This window comes from Lithobates pipiens, unplaced genomic scaffold (genome assembly GCF_037356315.1).
Source record: "Lithobates pipiens isolate NorthernLeopardFrog02 unplaced genomic scaffold, aLitPip1_a1.2 Scaffold_19, whole genome shotgun sequence".
NCBI classification, from domain to species: domain Eukaryota; kingdom Metazoa; phylum Chordata; class Amphibia; order Anura; family Ranidae; genus Lithobates; species Lithobates pipiens.
Window position 1 is genome coordinate 480520950 of NW_027507764.1, and position 21421 is coordinate 480542370.

Genomic DNA, 21421 nt, shown 5'->3' on the forward strand with positions numbered 1-21421 from the left:
ATTCCTCGATTAATCGTTATTTTTTTTGATTGATTAAAATTCTTTTGATCGGTACTCACCTCTCCGCCGGCTTCCGGGTCTTCAGGGAGTTCCGTTGGAGATCCGGTGACATCATGGACATTGACGTCACTGGACTCCTCCCTCCTTCCCCAATTGCCTCCGTCTGCTAATGAAGGGAAGGGGGGAGGAGTCTGGTGACATCGATGTCTGTGACGTCACCGGACAGCCTGGACAGTGATGGTAAATATGGATGTGGTTAACTGGGATCATTCAGTAAGCTAAGTGTAGGCAAATTTGCTAACCTCCGTTTTTACCATTGTTGTAAAAAAAAAAAAAAAATGTAAACACTCTGCTATGTGTGCATGACTGTCTAAAGTGATGCTTACTTGCCTACTATAAAGTAACTGACAGTCAATATACTAGATTGGTTTTATAATTACAGTTAAACTAACTTTCTAAATTTTTATTAAAGTTTAATAAAAAAAATTACTTATGTCAGTGCTATAGTTTGAATTTAATACATATTTGTGTGAACTGTGAAGTTAAGTCATGGATTGTGGAAACTAGTGTTGGGTGATTATATATAGTGTATACCACATTTACCACTGACTAATGCAGAGTTGCAATGTAAGGAGATCAGCTAAAAGTAGTTGGATCTGTATGTATGTTATAATTAATCAAAATTAGTCGATTAATATATTAAACAAAATCGATTAATCAAACACGAAAATTTTATTCAGTAACAGCCCTAATAATAAGTAATTCAAATATTATTAAGAAGAGACTGTAATCCAGCTGAGCAGTATGCTCTCCCTCTCTTCCAATCCAGGAGCTAGAATACAATAACAGCTTTGGTCTACAAATAAATCATTCTGTGGCCTGACACTGAGTGCTAAATGTTTTAGGAAGCCCATTGGGTCTACTTATTAACATCCTGTGTTTGCCATCAGATGTCAGTACTTGTAAAGTGGGTGACAAATGTTACAGAAGGCAAATAAAACTGTTTTAGGCAAAACTTAATGAACTTTTGGAAGATCTATGGTGGCGATTCTGTGCCAAAGAGTTGCAACTATCAATAGGCAAATCTTTTTAATAAATATATACAGCAATTTTACCAGCATAGAAACTACTAAAATAATTCCAGATGTAAGAGAACCTTTTGAAGGGGTAAATGTTTTAGAGCAAAGATGTATTCACAAATTTATAAGGTAAATCTCAGGTGAGTCCTTTGGACTAACCCTTAAACTACTTGCTAAACTTGGCCTAATAATTTACAGTCCTTGTCTAATAGTGTTCTGGTTGACCAGATTGTTAGATAGGCCCGCAGCCTACCTCACTGCAGGCCTACCTAACAATCTGCTCAATCAGAATACTATCAGACAAGCCCTCGTTCTATTGTATATAATTGTCAAAAAATCTAAAAAGGATTGTAAATTATTAGGCCAAGTTTAGCAAGTAGTTTAAGGGTTAGTACAAAGGACTCACCTGAGATTTACCTTATATATTTGTGAATACATATTTGCTCTAAAACATTTATGCCTTCAAAAGGTTCTCTTACATCTGAAATTATTTTAATAGTTTCTATGCTGGTAAAATTTGCTGTATATATTTATTATATGGCAGCAGAGAAAGATCAGGCCCCATGTGGCAAGGTTTAAATCTCAGGACTAGATGGATGGAAAAATACTAATCTTGTTGGCATGCAAAACAGCTCTATTAGATCACTATATTTAGAGTTTAGCTTTAAGTTTATTAGGTCTAGTTCACTTAAAGTAGAACTATAGGCAAAATTATTATTATTTTTTTAATTTTGAATAGAATAACTCCTGTCAGTTTTTGTTTTTTTTTGCCATTGGTGTCCCATTGGGACCCAAAGCCCAAAACCAAAACAAGACGTGACTGGAAATCGCTGCAAATTAATGGAATCTATTGGTGCCCCAAGGTCATCAGAACTAGTTTCCCCATTGGAAGTTTTCCTTTCTGTTACTGAACTGGGGATTTTCTTTTACTTTCCTTTTGATGACAATAGTACACAGGACAAATAGAGAGGATAAATCTCTCTAACGCAGGCAGAGGTAGCATTAAAAAAGTGTTCTAATGCCTCTCCACTCTGTCCAAAACTAAAGAAAACATTGCTATTAGTTATACTTTAAGTGCTCCACATTGATTAATAAGGGTCTGTTTTAACTGAAATGTATCTGCAACAAGAACATTCTGGTCATAGAGATAGTATGGCGAGTAAGAATGAGGGTCTATTTTAACTAAAATGTATCTGTCATAAGAACATCTCACATCACAAAAATAATGAGGTTGAATCCCACTATGACCTGACAGATCAAAAATATACTTAGAAATACATTTTGACACCTCCTTATGTAACCCTTATAAGACTACAAATTTAAGCATGATGCAATGCAAAGGGGGGGCCCCAGCACATATTTGTCTTTGCCAAGTAGCTGAGGAGTTCCTAATTTACTCCATAGAAAAATAACAAATACACATTCATTGGGTCCTGACATTTAATTGCATTACGGAACCCTTCAAGGCCTATTTTAATGTAGTCTACTTTCCAGCCCCATAAATGTGTACAAATTATTTATGACCACAATGGAATATATGTGTGTAGATAGCCCGTACATAGCCTGTTATGTTCATATGTTTGGATAAAAATAGTCTCATCTAATGACAAATATAGTACATACTGTATATATTTATACAATGTTTTAAGAACCTTTGAATGCTGCTAATAACTTGTATAACATTCATCCTTTCTATATTTTCTTTTCATTAAATTGCATTTGTTCTGATGAATGTCCACTCTGTAATCAGTGGTTTGCGTGCTGGAGATGTTGTAGGTTTATATTGTACTAACTGCTCACAGCTAAGCAGTGGCAGCAAATTCCTCACTATGTCTTACAAAAAGAAGAGGTTGAATCCCCACTATGACCTGCAGGCTCAAAAGTAAATACATTTTGGTACCTTTTTATGACTCTAAACTTTGGTATGGCCACTGTGTGGTTCATCTGTCTATATGAAAATGGAAAGTATCTTAATTTACTTAATAAAGAACCAACAAGCAGATGTTTATTAAAGTATAACTATAGGCAAACCTTTTTTTAATTCTGGTTAGAGTAAGGTAAGGTTCTAACCCCTGTAAGGTTTATTTTTGCCATCTTTGTCACATTGGGAAGATTTACCTTCATTTCCTGTCCCATTGACAAAACACGAAGTGAGAGGAAATCCCTGCAAATTTATGGAATTCCTTGGGGACCCCCAGGTCACCAGAACTAGTGTCCCCATTGGAAGATTTCCCCTCTATTACTTTTCTGGGGATAACTCCCACTTTGAGATTTTCTTAACTTTTACTTTCAATGCTAATGGTATACAGGAAAAATAGAGAGGGTGAATCTCTTTAATGGGGACACTGACAGCAAAACAATAAATAAAAGATGTGCAAATCCCTCTCCACTTTGTCAAAAACGTAAAAAAAAAAAAGTAAAAATAAATAAATAAAGATAAGTCCGACAACTTATCTTCATCATGGAACCATCTAGGCCTATTTTGGTGAAGTCTATTCTCCAAAGCTCCTAAATGTGTATAAATGATGACCACAATGGTACATGACATTCATATGTTTGAATAAAAAAATCAACCCGCTGCCACGTATACCCCCAGACTTGTGGCTGATCTGTCAAAGAATGCTCACAATCAATCGCCAATTATGTCACCGCCATTTACAGCCAATGAATGGGAGCGTGTGGCAAGAGGCTAATGACAAGTATAGCGTATACTGTATACATTTTATAATGTTTTAAGGACCTTGACTTTTTTTTTTTTTTTTTACCAATGCCTCATATAGCGTTTATTGCTCTACTTTGTATTATATTTGTTCTGATGAAAGTCCTCACTGCACTCAGCTCTTTGCTGGAGATATTGCAGGTTTATACTGTACTAACCTCTCACAGCTAAACAATGGCAGCAAATACGAAAGAAAATATCTGCACAACAAGGGGATTCTGACAGGAAAGACCACAGCTAGGAAGCAACATCTGCTTCTTGTAGGAAGATTAATGGATATCATATGACCTTGAGAAAAGTGGAATCCAGAGTCTTCCTAATAAGATGGGTTTTATGCCATTTATACCATTTAGTGACATCTTAAGATGAGATGCTGACACATAGAAATAACCTGCTTATGGAAAGAGAAAATGGTTATGCAGATGTGAGATGCAGAGATATCACTTTACATGGTGTCAGGATTCTAGTGCTTCATATTTATTCCTGATTTATTTTCCTATGTGATATTATGTTACAGCTTGTCATAGTTGTTATGTCACCCTAGGTGCAGAGGCAACTGCAAAGTTTGTGTCCACACTTGTCATTGTTTGGGAAATGAAGTTTATTCCCAGTAGCTTGTCATCTGGTCAGTTTTACAACTACACGAAAAAAAAAACATTTCAAGCAATTACAGTGCCATTTGCCAGTATTTTTTTTCAGCAAAGTAATTCTTTACTTCTCTCAATGTCCTCTTTGTCGTTAGCCTGAAGAGTGAAACACCATTGTGAATACCTGCTATCATTTCTCTGTTCCACCTTCGTACATGTGTCCATTTGTGTAAAGTAGCCTAAAACGTATGACTATTTGAACCTCTGTGAATGACACCAGATATGAATTACTCACCGCTGATATCGGCTACATTTTAGACCCTCTTCCTGCCAGCCTATAATAATTGGATTGTGCTGCCCTTTTTATACACAAAGTATGTAATACACGTGCAGTATTGAAGAATAAAAATGCATGTACAACTTCTGTTGTAAAATATACAGTGGATATAAAAAGTCTACACACCCCTGTTAAAATGTCAGCTTTCTATGATGTAAAAAAATGAGACAAAAATAAATAGTTTCAAAACTTTTTCCACCTTTAATGTAACCTATAAATGCTACAACCCAGTTGAACAAATTGAAATTTTTTAGGTGGAAGTAAGTAAAAAAAAAAAAAAAAAATAATAATAATATTATACATTTATTATAAATTATAAATCTATCTATCAATCTATATTCATCTTTAAAATAAAGAAACTCCAGTGTTCTATAATATAAAGTTAATGTGGTTGTAAAGTCTCTTGTATGCTTTCTTTCCCGTCACCTTTATATGAATAATGCGTCTGTGTTGTCTGTGAATATAAACAGTATCTCACAAAAGTGAATACACCTCTCACATATTTGTAAATATTTTATTATATCTTTTCACGTGACAACACTGAAGAAATTACACTTTATTACAATGTAGAGTAGTGAGTGTATGGTCAATGGCAGTTTTATATCTGTCTATGTTTGTGTCAAAACCATCCATATATCCACCTATTTTTGTAAGGTATATCTATATGTCCATACATCTATTCCATCCCATATCTACAGTATCTCACAACAGTGAGTACACCCCTCACATTTTTGTAATTATTTTATTATATCTTTTCATGTGACAACGCTGAAGAAATTACACTTTGCTACAATGTAGAGTAGTGAGTGTACAGCTTGTATAACAGTGTAAATTTGCTGTCCCCTCAAAATAACTCAACATACAGCAATTAATGCGGTCTAAACCGCTGGAAACAAAAGGGAGTACACCCCTTAGTGAAAATGTCAAAATTGGGCCAAAAGTGTCAATATTTTGTGTGGCCACCATTATTTTCCAGCACTGACTTAACACTCTTGGGCATGGAGTTCACCAGAGCTTCACAGTTTGCCGCTGGAGTCCTCTTCCACTCCTCCATAATGACATTGTGGAACTGGTGGATGTTAGAGACCTTGTGCTCATCCACCTTCCATTTGAGGATTCCCCACAGATGCTCAATAGGGGTTAGGTCTGGAGACATTCACTACTTTACATTGTCGCAAAGTGTCATTTCTCAGTGTTGTCACATGAAAAGGTATAATAAAATGTTTACAAAAATGTGAGGGGTTTACTCATTTTTGTGAGACAATGTATCTATCACCACTGTGCTTACAGAACTCTCATCTCCTTCATACTTGTATTAAAGCATGTACTAGTAATCTTCCAGAATATGTCGGTCCTCCTATGTCTACTTTCCACTAGGGACCCTGCAAAAATAGCTCCTAGTTTCTTGGTCTAGGTGGTGGGTAATTTCTCCTTTAAGATACTCCTGTGTATCTGTTCTGCTGGTTAATCTTGCCCAAAACACAGGAAAATGCAGAGAAATCTTCCCATAGTGCAGTATTTTTTATAAAATCAGTGTGGTTTATTAAGCTAAAATATGCATTTACAAAGTTAAAACTTGTATAATTGCATAGAGCACCACTAGTACTGGATTACACTTTTGTGTCACTGCATCACTTCTGGTTTTCCATCAGCCTCCACTTACACCCTATGCTCCTGTAAACTCTGGTTAATTTTTTACTTTTTTTATTTTGTACTTATATTGTGGATGTGGTACCATATGGACCATTTTCTTATAGTGTATGAAATATTTCATATAAACAATTTGAGATTATTGCAGATATATTTGTTTTTAAAAATTAAAGTCTTCAGTTAGATCTAGCTTAATTTGTTTATCTTCTTTACCAGTGGTTTCCAAACTGTGGCCTGTGGAGCACTGTTCCTACCATTGATGTGAGGCACTATTACTTTCATTGCAATGCGGCATAATTTTTCCCACTGCTATAAACAATTGGGCACTGTTCCTCCCACCAATGATGGAGCGCTATTCCTCCAACCTACAGTGGTGTGAAAAAGCGTTTGCCCCCTTCCTCATTTCCTGTTCCTTTGCATGTTTGTCACACTTAAGTGTTTCGGAACATCAAACCAATTTAAACAATAGTCAAGGACAACACAAGTAAACACAAAATGCAATTTGTAAATGAAGGTGTTTATTATTAAAGGTGAAAAAAAATCCAAACCATCATGGCCCTGTGTGAAAAAGTGATTGCCCCCCTTGTTAAAACATACTATAACTGTGGTTGTCCACACCTGAGTTCAATTTCTCTTGCCACACCCAGGCCTGATTATTGCCACACCTGTTCACAATCAAGGCATCACTTAAATAGGAGCTGCTTGACACAGTAAGGTCCACCAGAAGATCCTTAAAAGCTACACATCATGCCGAGACCCAAAGAAATTCAGGAACAATTGAGAAAGAAAGTAATTGAGATCTATCAGTCTGGAAAGGGTTATAAAGCCATTTCCAAAGCTTTGGGAATCCAGCGAACCACAGTGAGAGCCATTATCCACAAATGGCAAAGACATGGAACAGTGGTGAACCTTCCCAGGAGTGGCCGGCCGCCCAAAATTACCCCAAGAGCGCAGCGACGACTCATCTAAGAGGTCACAAAAGACCCCACAACAACATCCAAGGAACTGCAGGCCTCACTTGCCTCAGTTAGACCCCTTTCACACCACACCGCACCTTGCGTCGGCGGTAAAACGCCGCTATTTTTAGCGGCGTTTTACCGCTGGATTTGCGGCGGATTTGCGGCGCATTTCGGCCGCTAGCGGGGTGCTTTTACCCCCCGCTAGCGGCCGCGAAAGGGTTAAAACCGCCGGCAATACGCCGCAATAGCGGCGTTTTGCCGGCGGCATTACAGCGCTGCCCCATTGATTTCAATGGGCAGCAGCGGTGGAGGAGCGGTAAACACACCGCTCCTTCACCGCTCCAAAGAAGCTGTTGGCAGGACTTTTTTCTGACGTCCTGCCAGCGCACCGCTGTAGTGTGAAAGCCCTCGGGGCTTTCACACTACACACAATGGTGCAGCTTCTTTAGGACGTTTTGCAGGCGCTATTTCTAACGCTATAGCGCCTGCAAAACGCCCTGGTGTGAAAGGGGTCTTAAGGTCAGCGTTCATGCCTCCACCATCAGGAAAAGACTGGGCAAAAATGGCCTGCATGGCAGAGTTCCAAGGAGAAAACCACTGCTGAGCAAAAAGAACATCAAAGCTCGTCTCAATTTCTCCACAACACATCTTGATGATCCCCAAGACTTTTGGGACAACATTCTGTGGACCGATGAGACAAAAGTGGAACTCTTTGGAAGGTGTGTGTCCAAGTATATCTGGCGTAGAAGGAACACTGCATTTCATAAAAAGAACATTATACCAACAGTAAAATATGGTGGTGGTAGTGTGATGGTCTGGGGCTGTTTTGCTGCTTCAGGACCTGGAAGACTTGCCGTGATAAAAGGAACTATGAATTCTGCTGTCTACCAAGAGATCCTGAAGGAGAATGTCCGACCATCTGTTCGTGTACTCAAGCTGAAATGAACTTGGGTTCTGCAGCAGGACAATGATCCTAAACACACCAGCAAGTCCACCACCGAATGGCTGAAGAAAAACAAAATGAAGACTTTGGAGTGGCCTAGCCAAAGTCCTGACCTGAATCCTATTGAGATGTTGTGGTATGACCTTAAAAAGGCCGTTCATGCTCGAAAACCCTCTAATGTAACTGAATTAGGACAATTCTGCAAAGATGAGTGGGCCAAAATTCCTCCAGGACGCTGTAAAAGCCTCATTGCACGTTATCGCAAATGCTTGGTTGCAGTTGTTGCTGCTAAGGGTGGCCCAACCAGTTATTAGGTTTAGGGGGCAATCACTTTTTCACACAGGGCCATGATGGTTTGGATTTTTTTTCACCTTTAATAATAAACACCTTCATTTACAAATTGCATTTTGTGTTTACTTGTGTTGTCCTTGACTATTGTTTAAATTGGTTTGATGTTCCGAAACACTTAAGTGTGACAAACATGCAAAGGAACAGGAAATGAGGAAGGGGGCAAACACTTTTTCACACCACTGTATACCAATGATGGGGCACCATTCCTACTCCTACTGTCCATAGTAGCTTTTTCATTTTTTTTACTTGCACTGATCACCAAGCCTAATGCCGCGTACACATGATCGGAATTCTTGTCGGAAAAAGCTCTGATGATGTTCTCGATGGAATTCCGATGGGATTCCGCTCAAGCTGTCTTGCCTACACACGGTCACATTCTGTATGACGGGACTAGAAAAAGGAAGTTCGATAGTCAGTAGCCAATAGCTTCCGTCTCGTAGTTGAATCTGAGCATGCGTGATTTTTGGCGTGTCGCAATTGCATACACGCGATTGGAATTTCCGATAGAAAGTTTTTCTGTCGGGAAAATTGAGAACATGCTATATATTTTTGGCTGGTGGCTAAATTCCGATGGAGCATACACACGGTCGCATTTTCTGATGAAAAGCTCTCATTGGCCTTTTTCTGGCCAGAATTCTGATCGTGTGTATGCGACATAAGGCATTACTTACTCTCACTGATGCCAGAACATTTTCTATGCTACTGGCAAAAGTCTGGTGCTCCTAAAGACTTCCTAAAGAGTAACCATAATCTGGATCTTTGCTTAATAAGTTTGGGGGCCTCTATTCTAGGCCATTCAGTCTAGGAATTATTGTTTACCTACACTCGGGGCTCCAAACACGCTGAGCTCAGCAATAGCCACCTCTACAGTGGAGGCCTTGGATATCTGGCATATATTTGTTTTTAAGGCACGCCATTATAGATGATTCAATTTTCAGCATTGATGGGGGAGTTCCTCCTGCAGCACTATTGTGTTTTTTTTTGGGGGGGGCGGGTGGTATTGGTTGGTGGGCAGCCTTCCCGGTTGGGAGAGCACAGCAATTACTGCTGGCAGCAGGTGCATGCCAAAAATCGGACAGATTGAAGTCGATTGATTGAGTCCAGTGCAACCAGCCTGCCCATACCTGAGTCAAATCTCGGCTGGTTCCTGCTGAACCAACCAAAATATGATCCATGTATGTGGGCAGGTTAAGAGTACCACCATCTATGGGGGGCTTAAGAGCCCCTCGCTCATCTATCTATCTATCTATCTATCTATCTATCTATCTATCTATCTATCTATCTATCACAAAAGTAGGAAGTCTTAGTATATGCTGTGCAGTTGGTATCTATTTATCTATCTATCTATCTTGAAGATCTTTCCACCAATGAGAACTATCAGCAAATACAATCTGCTGTCATGTCACTGGAAAACTGTGTCCTGTCAGGCAGTTTTCTCCATCTGAAGGAAATGGCACATAATATCCTCCATTTATGTATTCTTAGCATGTCCCTAATGCAACACTTATTCCATGCTTATAGTTTTTGAGAGAGCTAATTAACTGATAAATGCCATCGTCTAATGATATCCTTTAACCGATCAGTGCTGACAACTAAGCTATAACTGTGAGGAATTAACCCCTAATGGTATTCATAAACATTAGGGGAAATGCTTAGTAATGCAAGGAACTGCTAAGGAGGCACTTTGGAATGCTTATGTGAGTGTTCTTCCATAGCATATCACCTGGTATTGTAGGAAATTCACAAAGTCGTTTAAATGTGTGTTGTTTCTACAAATGAGGATAAGGATCATTTCTTCCTATGGAAATGGTTATAAGCTCATTCTCCAGCTGATAGAAAAGGAATTTCATTTGAATTATCCCTGCCCAGAGATTACATACAGTTACTTTTAGCTCAGCACAATCCTACAATATATTCAACATTACATAATATAGTCATTACCAGCAACAATCAGTAGCATGGCTCCTAACTGCCCTGCTTTTCAGGGACTATGCTTTTATTGGACTTGAATGTTCCTCCACAGTTGTCTTTGTTTTACATTTATTATGGTAGGGCTGCCAACCCATTTTGTATCTGTATGGACAGCAGTTCAAAGATTTTTGAAGACATACATATAATCATAGAGAACTGTCCATGATAATCATATTATATTATATTTTTATTGGTAGTTGCCTTAGATCCACCAGTATTTCAAAAATGTTTGTGATACAGAAGTTTTTTTTTTTTAAGCAAGCTAAATTACATTCACTTGGGGTCCACATTGACTTTAACTATAATGAAGTGTGTGCAAGGGGTGCATAGAGAACACAAGACTCTCTATAGTTTAAGAGCTATAAACCCATCTTTTGTTTTTTACTTTATTGAGTTTTACATCATTAGGGACATAAACAATACATCATAAGTATTATCTCATGCATATACCAAATAATACATACAGAATAACAAGTATGAAGGGGTTAATAGGATGAGGGGAATGGGAAGGGGGAATAGGAGGGGGAGGTTAAGGGGAGAAGGGCAATAAACCTGAGGTTAAGAACTTCCAAGACAGGAGCTAACAGTTAGCACAGATGTAACACAGATGTACGCAAGTAATAACAAGGCATACTCTGGTATCCTAGGATAGTGTAATTCAGCAAACACTTGTACGCCCTTGTACACACGGTCGGACAACGGATTTTGTCTGAAACTGGTGTTGCATACACATGGTCGGACAAATTTGTCGGAAAATCCGATCATTCGGAACGTGATGACGTTCATTTGTTACGACGGGACTACGTTCAGGCTAGTAGCCAATAGCTTTGGTCTCATAATTCGATCTGAGCATGCGTGGCCCTTTGTCCAATCGGAATTCTCTACAAACGATCAAACAAAGTCCGATTGGATCATGTTGCTGGAAATTTTTATATCCAGCTCTCAAACTTTGTTGGTCAAACATTCTGACGGAAAAAGTCAGATGGAGCCCACACACGGTCGGATTATCCGACAACACGGTCCGATCGGACATTTTCCATCTGAATTTCCAACTGTGTGTACAAGGGCTTAGACCTAGCTGTCCTTTCATTAGTGGCAATAAATGTAGCACCTCTAGTAAAGTGAGAGATTGGATGAGCACAATGCAGCAGTGGTGGCGGGAGGCCTGTTTGAGGCTGGGAGGAAATTGGCAATATCATGGTCTCACTTATAATGGAAGCATGGAGTTAGATCCTGGTGAGATAGGGTTACATCCAGCTTGTCTTTACAAAATAGGCCTAACAGGGCCGCTTTAACATCTGCAATGTTCAGAGGGAAAACAGAAGTCCACTGTTTGAGGATGGCTCTTCTGCCCACCATAAAACAGGTCACCAACCAAGCTTTGTTGCTGGATACAGTTGACAGTTGTGCATTCCAGTGCCCTGGGCAATAACCATCTAGGAAGCCAAATAGCAAGACAAACGGGTCTTTGCAGGGCTGGTAGCCTGTGACCCTAGCAGCAAAGTTTTCCAATTGTTCACAGAAACAGGAAATGCCTTGGCAGGGCAACAATCGGTGGAGCAGTGAGGGTTTGGTATGACTGCACCAAGGGCACAGCTGCTGCCCCATCACTTGAAAGGATGGCAGGAAAGGGATGTAGGCACAATGCATCATTTTTGAATTGCTACTTTTGCCAGAATTTGTTGGTGACAAAAGCACAGGTAGTGTTATATCCAGCAAGGATGTGATCCACGGCCACTGGTGACTTCAGTTCTTTAGCCCAGGGGCGGTCGAGCAGAAGTGAAGTGGCTTGGTGAGGCGAGAGTTCATGGGTTTGTAAATATCTGAGAGCTTGAGTTGATTGTGGTCTAAGAGATTGCCTAAGAGTGTTGAATTTACGTTCCCTGGTGGAGCAAACACTGACTGTGAAGTTAACTGCTTGCTGAGCGTACAAGTGGTGGTGAATAGGTAGGTTGTATCATCAAACCTATCTTTTTATGATAGTCTGTACATGATTACTCCAATAGCACATTCTAGTATTATTTATTACTACATTTATTAGACGATTATTAGACAAAGTGTTTGTACAAAAGGGTAACATAATTCAGATGGACCAAGGCAGCATGATGTCTAAATACAGCCCCATACATGTATGATGTTTCAGCTTAATCTGTCCACCCCCACATATGAACTTGATATGAATCAGTGTATAAGTATTGGTACAGTATATAAGTGTAGTGGTATAAAACACGTAGACAAAAACTTTTATGGCGTTTTAAGTATGTGCTGTCTTCTGTCATGCTTGTGAAATCTTTTACAGTACATTAGTCAAATACATTATCCGGAACCAAAGCACATTAACGCAAATACAGATTTTCTAAGGACTTTAGGAGCAAAGTTAAGCAAGGGTAAGATAGTTTTACTTTTGAAGATAACATTTAAATAGTTTAAGGCAAATGTTTAAATAGTGACCACAGAGAAAAATCATAAAGCTGACCATTTACTGAAGTGTACAAAAACCATGTTCTCACTTTGAAAATGTTTATGTATGTATTGTGAAAGACAGTTATTGTATACAGTTATATAATATACATTCCATGCCGGGATGGAAGAAGAAGGTATAAATGTCTTGTATTTCAGAATCCAAGATCTGTGGATGTGACATACATATCGGACTATAGTTTAGTTGCTACAAACTAAATGTGGTTCAGATTTAGTTATGTTACATTTGAAGAGACCTCGCCAGAATTTAAATACCAAAAGAGGGAGGAATTATAAAAAATATTAGCCCATTAGCCTTTTAAGTAGAATTGGAGATCCTGGAGTCATCCACAACCAAAAATCAAAGACATTAAAGTGAATTAAAAGAGTTTCACAGAATCATTTATTAACGTAAATGTAAGCTCCAAAAATGACATTCTAGAATTTTGCACATTTTGGTCTATTAAATATATCATAAGATATTTTGCATTATCTGTTCCATAAAAATGCCTGTTGAAATGTTGATCCTGCCAGCAGTCTAGTGCTGTCCTGCATTCTATGTATTTTGCAGTCTTATTTTAAGCAGTGTTAAAAGCCCTGTTTGGGTTGTCTTTGTGAACTACAGAGCATTTCCCCCTATGCTATGGATTTGAGTTGATGGAAAGGTGTTCTGTCTCTGAGAGCAGTCACCTTAACATGAAGTATGTTACGTGCAAGATTACCAGTGCAATCATCACACCACAATGCAGTCACCACATTTAGGGACTGGTAAGCTGCAATCTAAAAAAAATAATTCATGGATTTTATTACACTTCAAAGCATATATATATATATATATATATATATCCACAAGGAATAGTGCAGACATACAAAACTGCAAGAGGAGTAACTTTTAAATCTTACAAGGCTGCTTAAAAGCACCTAATCTTAATGAGTGGGGAATATAGGGATTTAGTCACATCATATGGCCATATCATGCTTAAGCCCACCACTGTGCCAAAGTACCCCATTATCAGTGGGTCCTACACTACTCATAAAAAATAAATAAATATATATATATATATATATATATATATATATATATATACGTTATTGCCAAATGTATTGGGACACCCGCCTTTACACACACATGCACTTTAATGGCATCTCAGTCTTAGTCCGTAGGGTTCAATATTGAGTTGTCACACCCTTTGCAACTATAACAGCTTCAACTCTTCTGGGAAGGCTGTCCACAAGGTTTAGGAGTGTATCTATGGGAATGTGTAACCACTCTTCCAGAAGCGACCATTTGGGGGGTCAGGCAATGATGTTGGATTAGAAGGCCTTGCTTGCAGTCTCTGCTCTAATTCATCCCAAAGGTGTTCTGTTGGGTTAAGGTCAGGTCAGTCAAGTTCCTCCACCTCAAACTCACTCATCCATGTCTTTATGGACCTTGCTTTGTGCACTGATGCGCAGTCATGTTGGAACAGGAAGGAGCCATCCCCAAACTGTTCTCACAAAGTTGGGAACATGAAATTATCCAAAATATCTTGGTATGCTGATGCCTTAAAGTGGTTTTCCAGCCAAAATGTGACTTTTTAAATAAAAATAACCTATCATACACTTATCATACACAAGCTTAAAGCATTCTAGTAAAGTTAGTCTGTAAACAAAGGTCCGTTTTGTTAGGTTATTACAGCATTTTGTAACTTTATAAACTTGCAGCAGACTGTGGCCATCCTTGGTGTGGGCATCTGAAGCCAGACTGTATTTCTTCCTGGATCTCAGCCTTGCAAATCTCGCACATGCTCAGTGCTACACAAGCAGTGAAATAGGTTTCAGGTCAGGTTTCCATAGCAACGGCAGTGCCAGAGGAAGTTACCGCCCCTTAGCTATGCAAACCCCTCCTTCCTCCAGGAACCAGGAAATATACTGCATTTATAACAGACACCAGCAGCAAAAAGGTAAGAGGCTTAAAAATATACTAATTGTAAACTAAATCATTTGCTTCTGTGCAGATATATCTACATAACAAGAGATATATATCTTGTTTTATATATATATATATATATATGTATATATATATATGTGTGTGTATGTATATAGATATATCTATATCTCTTGTTATACATGTATCTTATATATGTATCTCGTTATATATATGTGTGTGTGTGTTTCTCTCTCTCTCTCATATATATATATGTGTGTGTATATCTACACCCAGCGGCTACTTTTTTCTGTACAGCTTTTCATTAAAAAAATAATTGCAGCAACAAAATTAATATATGCGTTGTTCGATCACCACTTTGCTCACCCATTGCTGCCTGCCAGTCCCGCACTTACCCCATCCACGTCATGGCTACAGTGGCTTACCCCTGCATCTCCCCTGAGTCATGGCGTTTGCTGATTATCACGGCCAATCGGGTCTTAGGTAGGACTCCCACCCAGTTGTGTCTCAGAACCCTTTTCCCATGAATGACCAAGAGGAAATTAGTGTCACAATAACGATTTTAAATTTGCTAATGTCACACAAGTGGGTGGGCTTTGAGCACGGTGCTCTCTGCGCCATGGTCACCCTTTCTTGAAGCCTATTAGAGCCTTTGGGCTCTAATCCAATGCTTACAAAAATAAACAACCCCACGTTGTAATCCATGCATCCATCAACCTTCATGTAGATATAGGGGCATGGATATGGGGGTGTGGTGTGTTTGCCTCCATTATGGACCATTTGTTATGTGTGTGTTAAAATCCCTACTTCATATGTGAGTTCAGAGTTTTTAATGGTACAGATTTTAGAAAGGCAACATTTACTCAAATAACCACTATTTACAACCAAGGTATGCAGAATACCATCTCTTTATGCCCAACACATTGAAACTTCAAGCAGATGGGCTACAGCAGCAGAAAACCACACTGGGTGCCACTCCAGTCATCTAAGTACATGATGATATTGAGGCTACAGTTGTCACAGATTCACCAAATTTGGTCAATAGAAGATTGAAAAAATGTTGACTGGTCCGATGAGTCTCATTTTCTGTTGTAACATTCAGATGGTAGGGTTTTAAATTTGCATTAAAAAAAAAAAAGTGAAAGCATGAATCAATCCATCCTGCCTTGTATCACGGGGTTCAGGTTGGTGGTGGGGGTGTAATCAGGGCTGGTGCAAGAATTTTTGACACCCTAGGCGAAACCTCATTTTGCTGCCCCCCCCCATTGGTTCTGCCCATGGCTCCACTGCCTTTGCAATATGTGACCCACCCGACCATTACACACACACACTGACCCACCTACCTGACACATACACTGACCTACCTGACCATTACACACACACACTGACCCACCTACCAGACACATACACTGACCTACCTACCTATTACACATACACTGACCCACCTACCTGACCATTACACACACACACTGACCCACTTACCTGACACATACACTGATCTACCTGACCATTACACACACACACACACACACACACACACACACACACACACACACATACTGACCTACCTACCTGACACATACACTGACCTACCTGACCATTACACACACACGCACTGACCTACCTACTTGACCATTACACACACTGACCCACCAACCTGACACATACATTGACCTACCTGACCATTACACATACACTGACCCACCTACCTGACACACACACACATACACTGACCTACCTGACCATTACACACACACACACACACTGACCTACCTACTTGACCATTACACACACTGACCCACCAACCTGACGCATACATTGACCTACCTGACCATTACACACACACACACACACATACACTGACCTACCTGACCATTACACACACACTGACCTACCTGACCATTACACACACACACACTGACCTACCTACCTGACACATACACTGACCTACCTGACCATTACACACACACCCTGACCCACACATTGAGCTACCTGACCATTACACATACACTGACCCACCTACCTGACACACACACACATACACTGACCTACCTGACCATTACAAACACACACACACATACTGACCTACCTAGCTGACTTCTTATTTCCTGCACTACTCTTCCCCCCCCCCCTCCCTCCCTCCACAGCTCGCTGTAGATAGTGATCCTCCCTCCTCCTTACTTCTGCTTCATCGATCATTACATCCGGGGCTCTCCTCAGCACTGGGCGGTGTTGCTCTGGTGTCGGCTAACAGATGCTGCACCTCTCGATGCTCTGTTCTCCACCGAACCCCCGCCCCTCCTCCCCACACACACACACTGCTGTGAGCTTTTACTCTGTGAAGACATTGGGGGATTGGAGGCATACAGAGGTTGTGGCTGCGCCCTGGGGGGTAGTGCGCCCTAGGCGACTGCCTACTCCGCCTAGTGGTAGCACCGGCCCTGGGTGTAATGGTGAGGGGTATATTTTCCTTGCCACACTTTGGACCCCTTAGTACCAATTGAGTATCATTTAAACACCACGGCCTACCTGAGTATTGTTGCGGACCATGTCCATCCCTTTATAGCTGCAGTGTCCCCATCTTCTGATGGCTCCTTCCAGTTCTACACTCAAAACGGTGCTGTGAAAGCTGTACATAATAAAGTGTCCAGTATGTATGTATTTATACCTATACACAAACACTTTTTGTTTCATTATATGTGCGTTACTATACATATTATGTGTGTACATATATACGTTTTTTCTTTACTAACTATACAAAATATAAATTTTAGTTATTTCTCATTTAACCCAATTTATAATTTTTTGTGATCTAATAATTTTTTTTATTCTTACATCTAACAGATCTTACTGATAAAAAATAATGGTAAGTAACTTTTTAAATTTCAAAAACAAACTTACGTTTATAATGTAAAAGTTACATGTCTCTACTTCGTATTGTAGTCATGCATGAGCTTGTTTCATCTCGACTCTGGAAGTCTGGATGCGCCAGGTGCTTGGACTGCGAGCCATCTCAGTGGAGAACCGCTGAGTGACAGGCAGTAGCTCTCCGATTGGCTTGGTTCTCACGGATCCCCCTTGGCGATGTTTGATCGCTCTATTCTCAGTGCAAGGCACCGGTGGACAGATGCAGCATCGGTCACATGCTGCATCCACCTTGGTAAGTATAACGTACAAAAAAAATCCACCACAATTCTCTTTTAATGTTTTTTTCAGTGTGTGCCAAAAAATAAATGTAAAATCCACAGCTACAAATACAGTAGCTGGTGACTTAATCTATGGACACTTACCTGTCCAGTGAGGCTGCAATGTCTTTTCAGATCAGCTGTTGGTAGCTGCCGCCACCATGACCAGTATGAGAAACTGGCATTGAATCTATTGGGATTCATGGTCATATCCCTAATGTGCAAGCGCAAATCATGATGCACTCTCCAAATGTCATGGGGGCAAAGGAGGGAGGTTCTAACGTTTGATGTACCAAACATCGCCTATGTCAGATTGAAGTGTAAATATGTACCTGTCAAAAACAGTTGTGGGAAGGCAGATAAGTGTAGCTATAACTCCAATTGGAGCCTTGCAACTTCACAGCTAGTTTCCCAATGTGCATGCTTAAACCGTGTTGCGCTTTGACAATGGAAATGTTGCATGTAAAGGAGGAAGGGGGAGACAAACCTATTGGACAGACCATTTCTCGTACCAATGTTGACTGTGAAGTGTGGTCAAGGAAGCAAGACAGTTAATTCATTGTTTGATTTAAAAAGCCCTCATTTTATTGGCGTAGGTATCTAAGGGATGGGGGTAGGTGAGAATACAGGAGGACATTGGATAGGGGGGGTTATTTTCTGAAGGCATTCCTGTAGGCATTACAAGTGCAATCTCTAAGTGTGTGTGTGTGTGTGTGTGTGTCCATAAAGAATTGTAAAATTGACAATGCTCTTGATAAGTAGAAAATATATTTTAATGTAAAAAAATTATTATTAAAACATGGTGCAATACTGCCTCAGATTGAAGTTGAAACCCCCTCTGTTAGCAACTACATGGGAGAGTGTAAGCATTATTAGAAATAGCTTGAGGTATCATGAAGTGTAACATGTGTAATTATAAAATTAAATAAAAAAAGAACCATGATGAATTACTATCAAACATTATTTATTTAAATTAAAATAAAAAACATCTTTCTTTAAATACATTTTTGCCAAACAAGAATAAATATTAAATCAAAATTCGTAATAAAATTGATTTTATTTATTAACCTATAAAGGATAAATAGGTAAAGAAAATATTTTTTGGTTTATGCTACAGAGACAAATGTTGCTTGAGGAACTATGGTCACAATATACAGAGCCAGAAAACGATCCAGCGTTTCCATGTAATCCATTACAAAAGATTTTCATGCTTCAATCAACAGAAACTAAAGAGGAAGGTGAAACAGAACGTCTTGGGAATAGGAAATGGTGCAAGTGCAGAAAATGCATTCCAATATTACTGATAATCTATAAAAAAAGCCCAAAAAAAAAAAAAAAGTGATCTGTTGGCAGTGTATAAAAAAAATTATAATAAGCTGGTGTGGCGACATTCCTAGACTCCAGGACAGGTAAGTGTCCTAATATTAAAAATCTACAGCTGTAGTCTGTGTAGCTGCTGGCTTTTAGATTTCTGAAAAAGGTAGGCAGACCTACGATTTAACAAATTAAAAGTTCCAATATATAGTGAATTATTTGTTATGCAACTGTAATCATTTCTATTTATTTTTAAGACGATTGCGGAAGACAGCTTATAGAACGTTTACTGCATGGATCTATGGCTACTTGGGAAAGGGAAACCGGAGAGTCATCCCATCTTGTGCTGTTAATGCTGTACGAAACGCTTTGTTCCAGATCCCAACGATTCATATCGAATTCATGTATTCTAATGCTTATGAAGCCTCAGAACTGGCCTTAGAGTAACATTCAATTTAAATTATTTTATATAATTTTTTTTACATTATGTTAAAAATGTTATGAAAAAAAAATAAAAATAGTAAATCTGAATGAGAATATGTATACCTTTTTTCATTTTTTATTTTATACTTACAAGGTTGTTAGATACCACAAACCAGAAATGGATATCCTAGTTTAAATAAAACATATTCGGAATCGGTCTCCTCTCTTGTCTTCCAGTATCAAAGGTATAAATTGTTCAACCATTGGGCTGTGCATTCCAGCATTTCTGAAAGAAGTATAAAAATAAAAAAAATAAAAATGTAAACTCCATAAAAATTTGGAGAATTGTAATATAAGAGCACCTGGATCATAAATCAAAACGGTATTGTCTACAGGAGGGGTGGATCCAGAGCCTAGTCTCAGGAGGGGCACTGCCAGAAAATATGTTTTTTGGGGGTAAATTTATCAGGGAAATTGCTGGTGTTAACGATTCAATCATCACGGCGCCACGGTTGTTATGGTGTCAGGATGATTGAAGCACATTACTATTATTACATTGTTATAAAAGATTAAATGGTTCAACTTACCATAATGCAGAATCAGTGGGAGCCCCGAGCGTGTCACCTGCTGCTGTCACCTGCCATTGCGGATTGTCACTTGCCACGTCGCCTGTCACCAGATGCAGATTGTCACTTGATACGTCACCAGATGCAGATTGTCACTCACCACGTCCCATGCCACACGTTGCAGAGTGTCACTTGCCACGTCACCTTTCACCAGCTGCAGATTGTCACATCCCATGCCACACAATGTGGATTGTCACTTGCCATGTCCCAGGCAGCAGATTACCAGTCAAGCAGCAGAGAGATGAAATAATCTCTCTGCTGCCGCGGCTGCCTGCACACTGCACAGTGAGGGCGGAACTGCAGGGACGCAGGGCAGGCGCCTGGCGGGGAGAGATATCATCTCTCTTCTCTCCTCCCGCCGACTCCCTAATTGGCCAGCAGTCACTCACATACTGTCAGTGAGCCGAGCCACCCACTGTCTCTCAACAGAGCCAGCCCGCCGGCTCTTACCCTCGGCGACACCTGCCCGCCCACTCACATTCTCGGAGGTGGCAATTTTTTTTTATTTTTTTTAAGGAGTTTGGATTGCAGATAGGCTTGTGTAAGCAGATACAAGTCTGTTTACATATGCCGTTCTATAGAGGTGAATGGAGGGTCAGATTGGGTCCTCCTAAAAAACAGACAGGTAGACCCGATCAGACCAATCGTGTGAAAGGGGCTTAAGGCTGCTTTCACACGGATGCATTGCGTTTTTCTTACATCTTAACTGACCTTTATCTTCACTTCTTCCTCAGGATTCCTGCAGCTGGTTGTGGCTGTCCCCATGTGGTTATAACTGGTGGCTGCTGCTGGCTGTCCTAAAGGGCTGGTACTTCGGACAGGTGCTGGTACTGCTGGCTGTTAGGTCTGATCACACCTATGGCATTTTTAGTGCTTTTTGCAGATTTGCT

At 39.7% G+C, this 21421-nt stretch overlaps 1 long non-coding RNA gene across 1 annotated transcript; it reads left to right on the forward strand.

Moving 5' to 3' along the window:
- Positions 1-14740: 14740 nt before the first annotated feature.
- On the forward strand, positions 14741-20013 carry LOC143997340 (uncharacterized). The gene is made up of 3 exons (XR_013277677.1): positions 14741-14999; positions 17828-17849; positions 19286-20013. It is a non-coding gene; the product is annotated as an uncharacterized LOC143997340 (long non-coding RNA).
- Positions 20014-21421: the final 1408 nt, after the last annotated feature.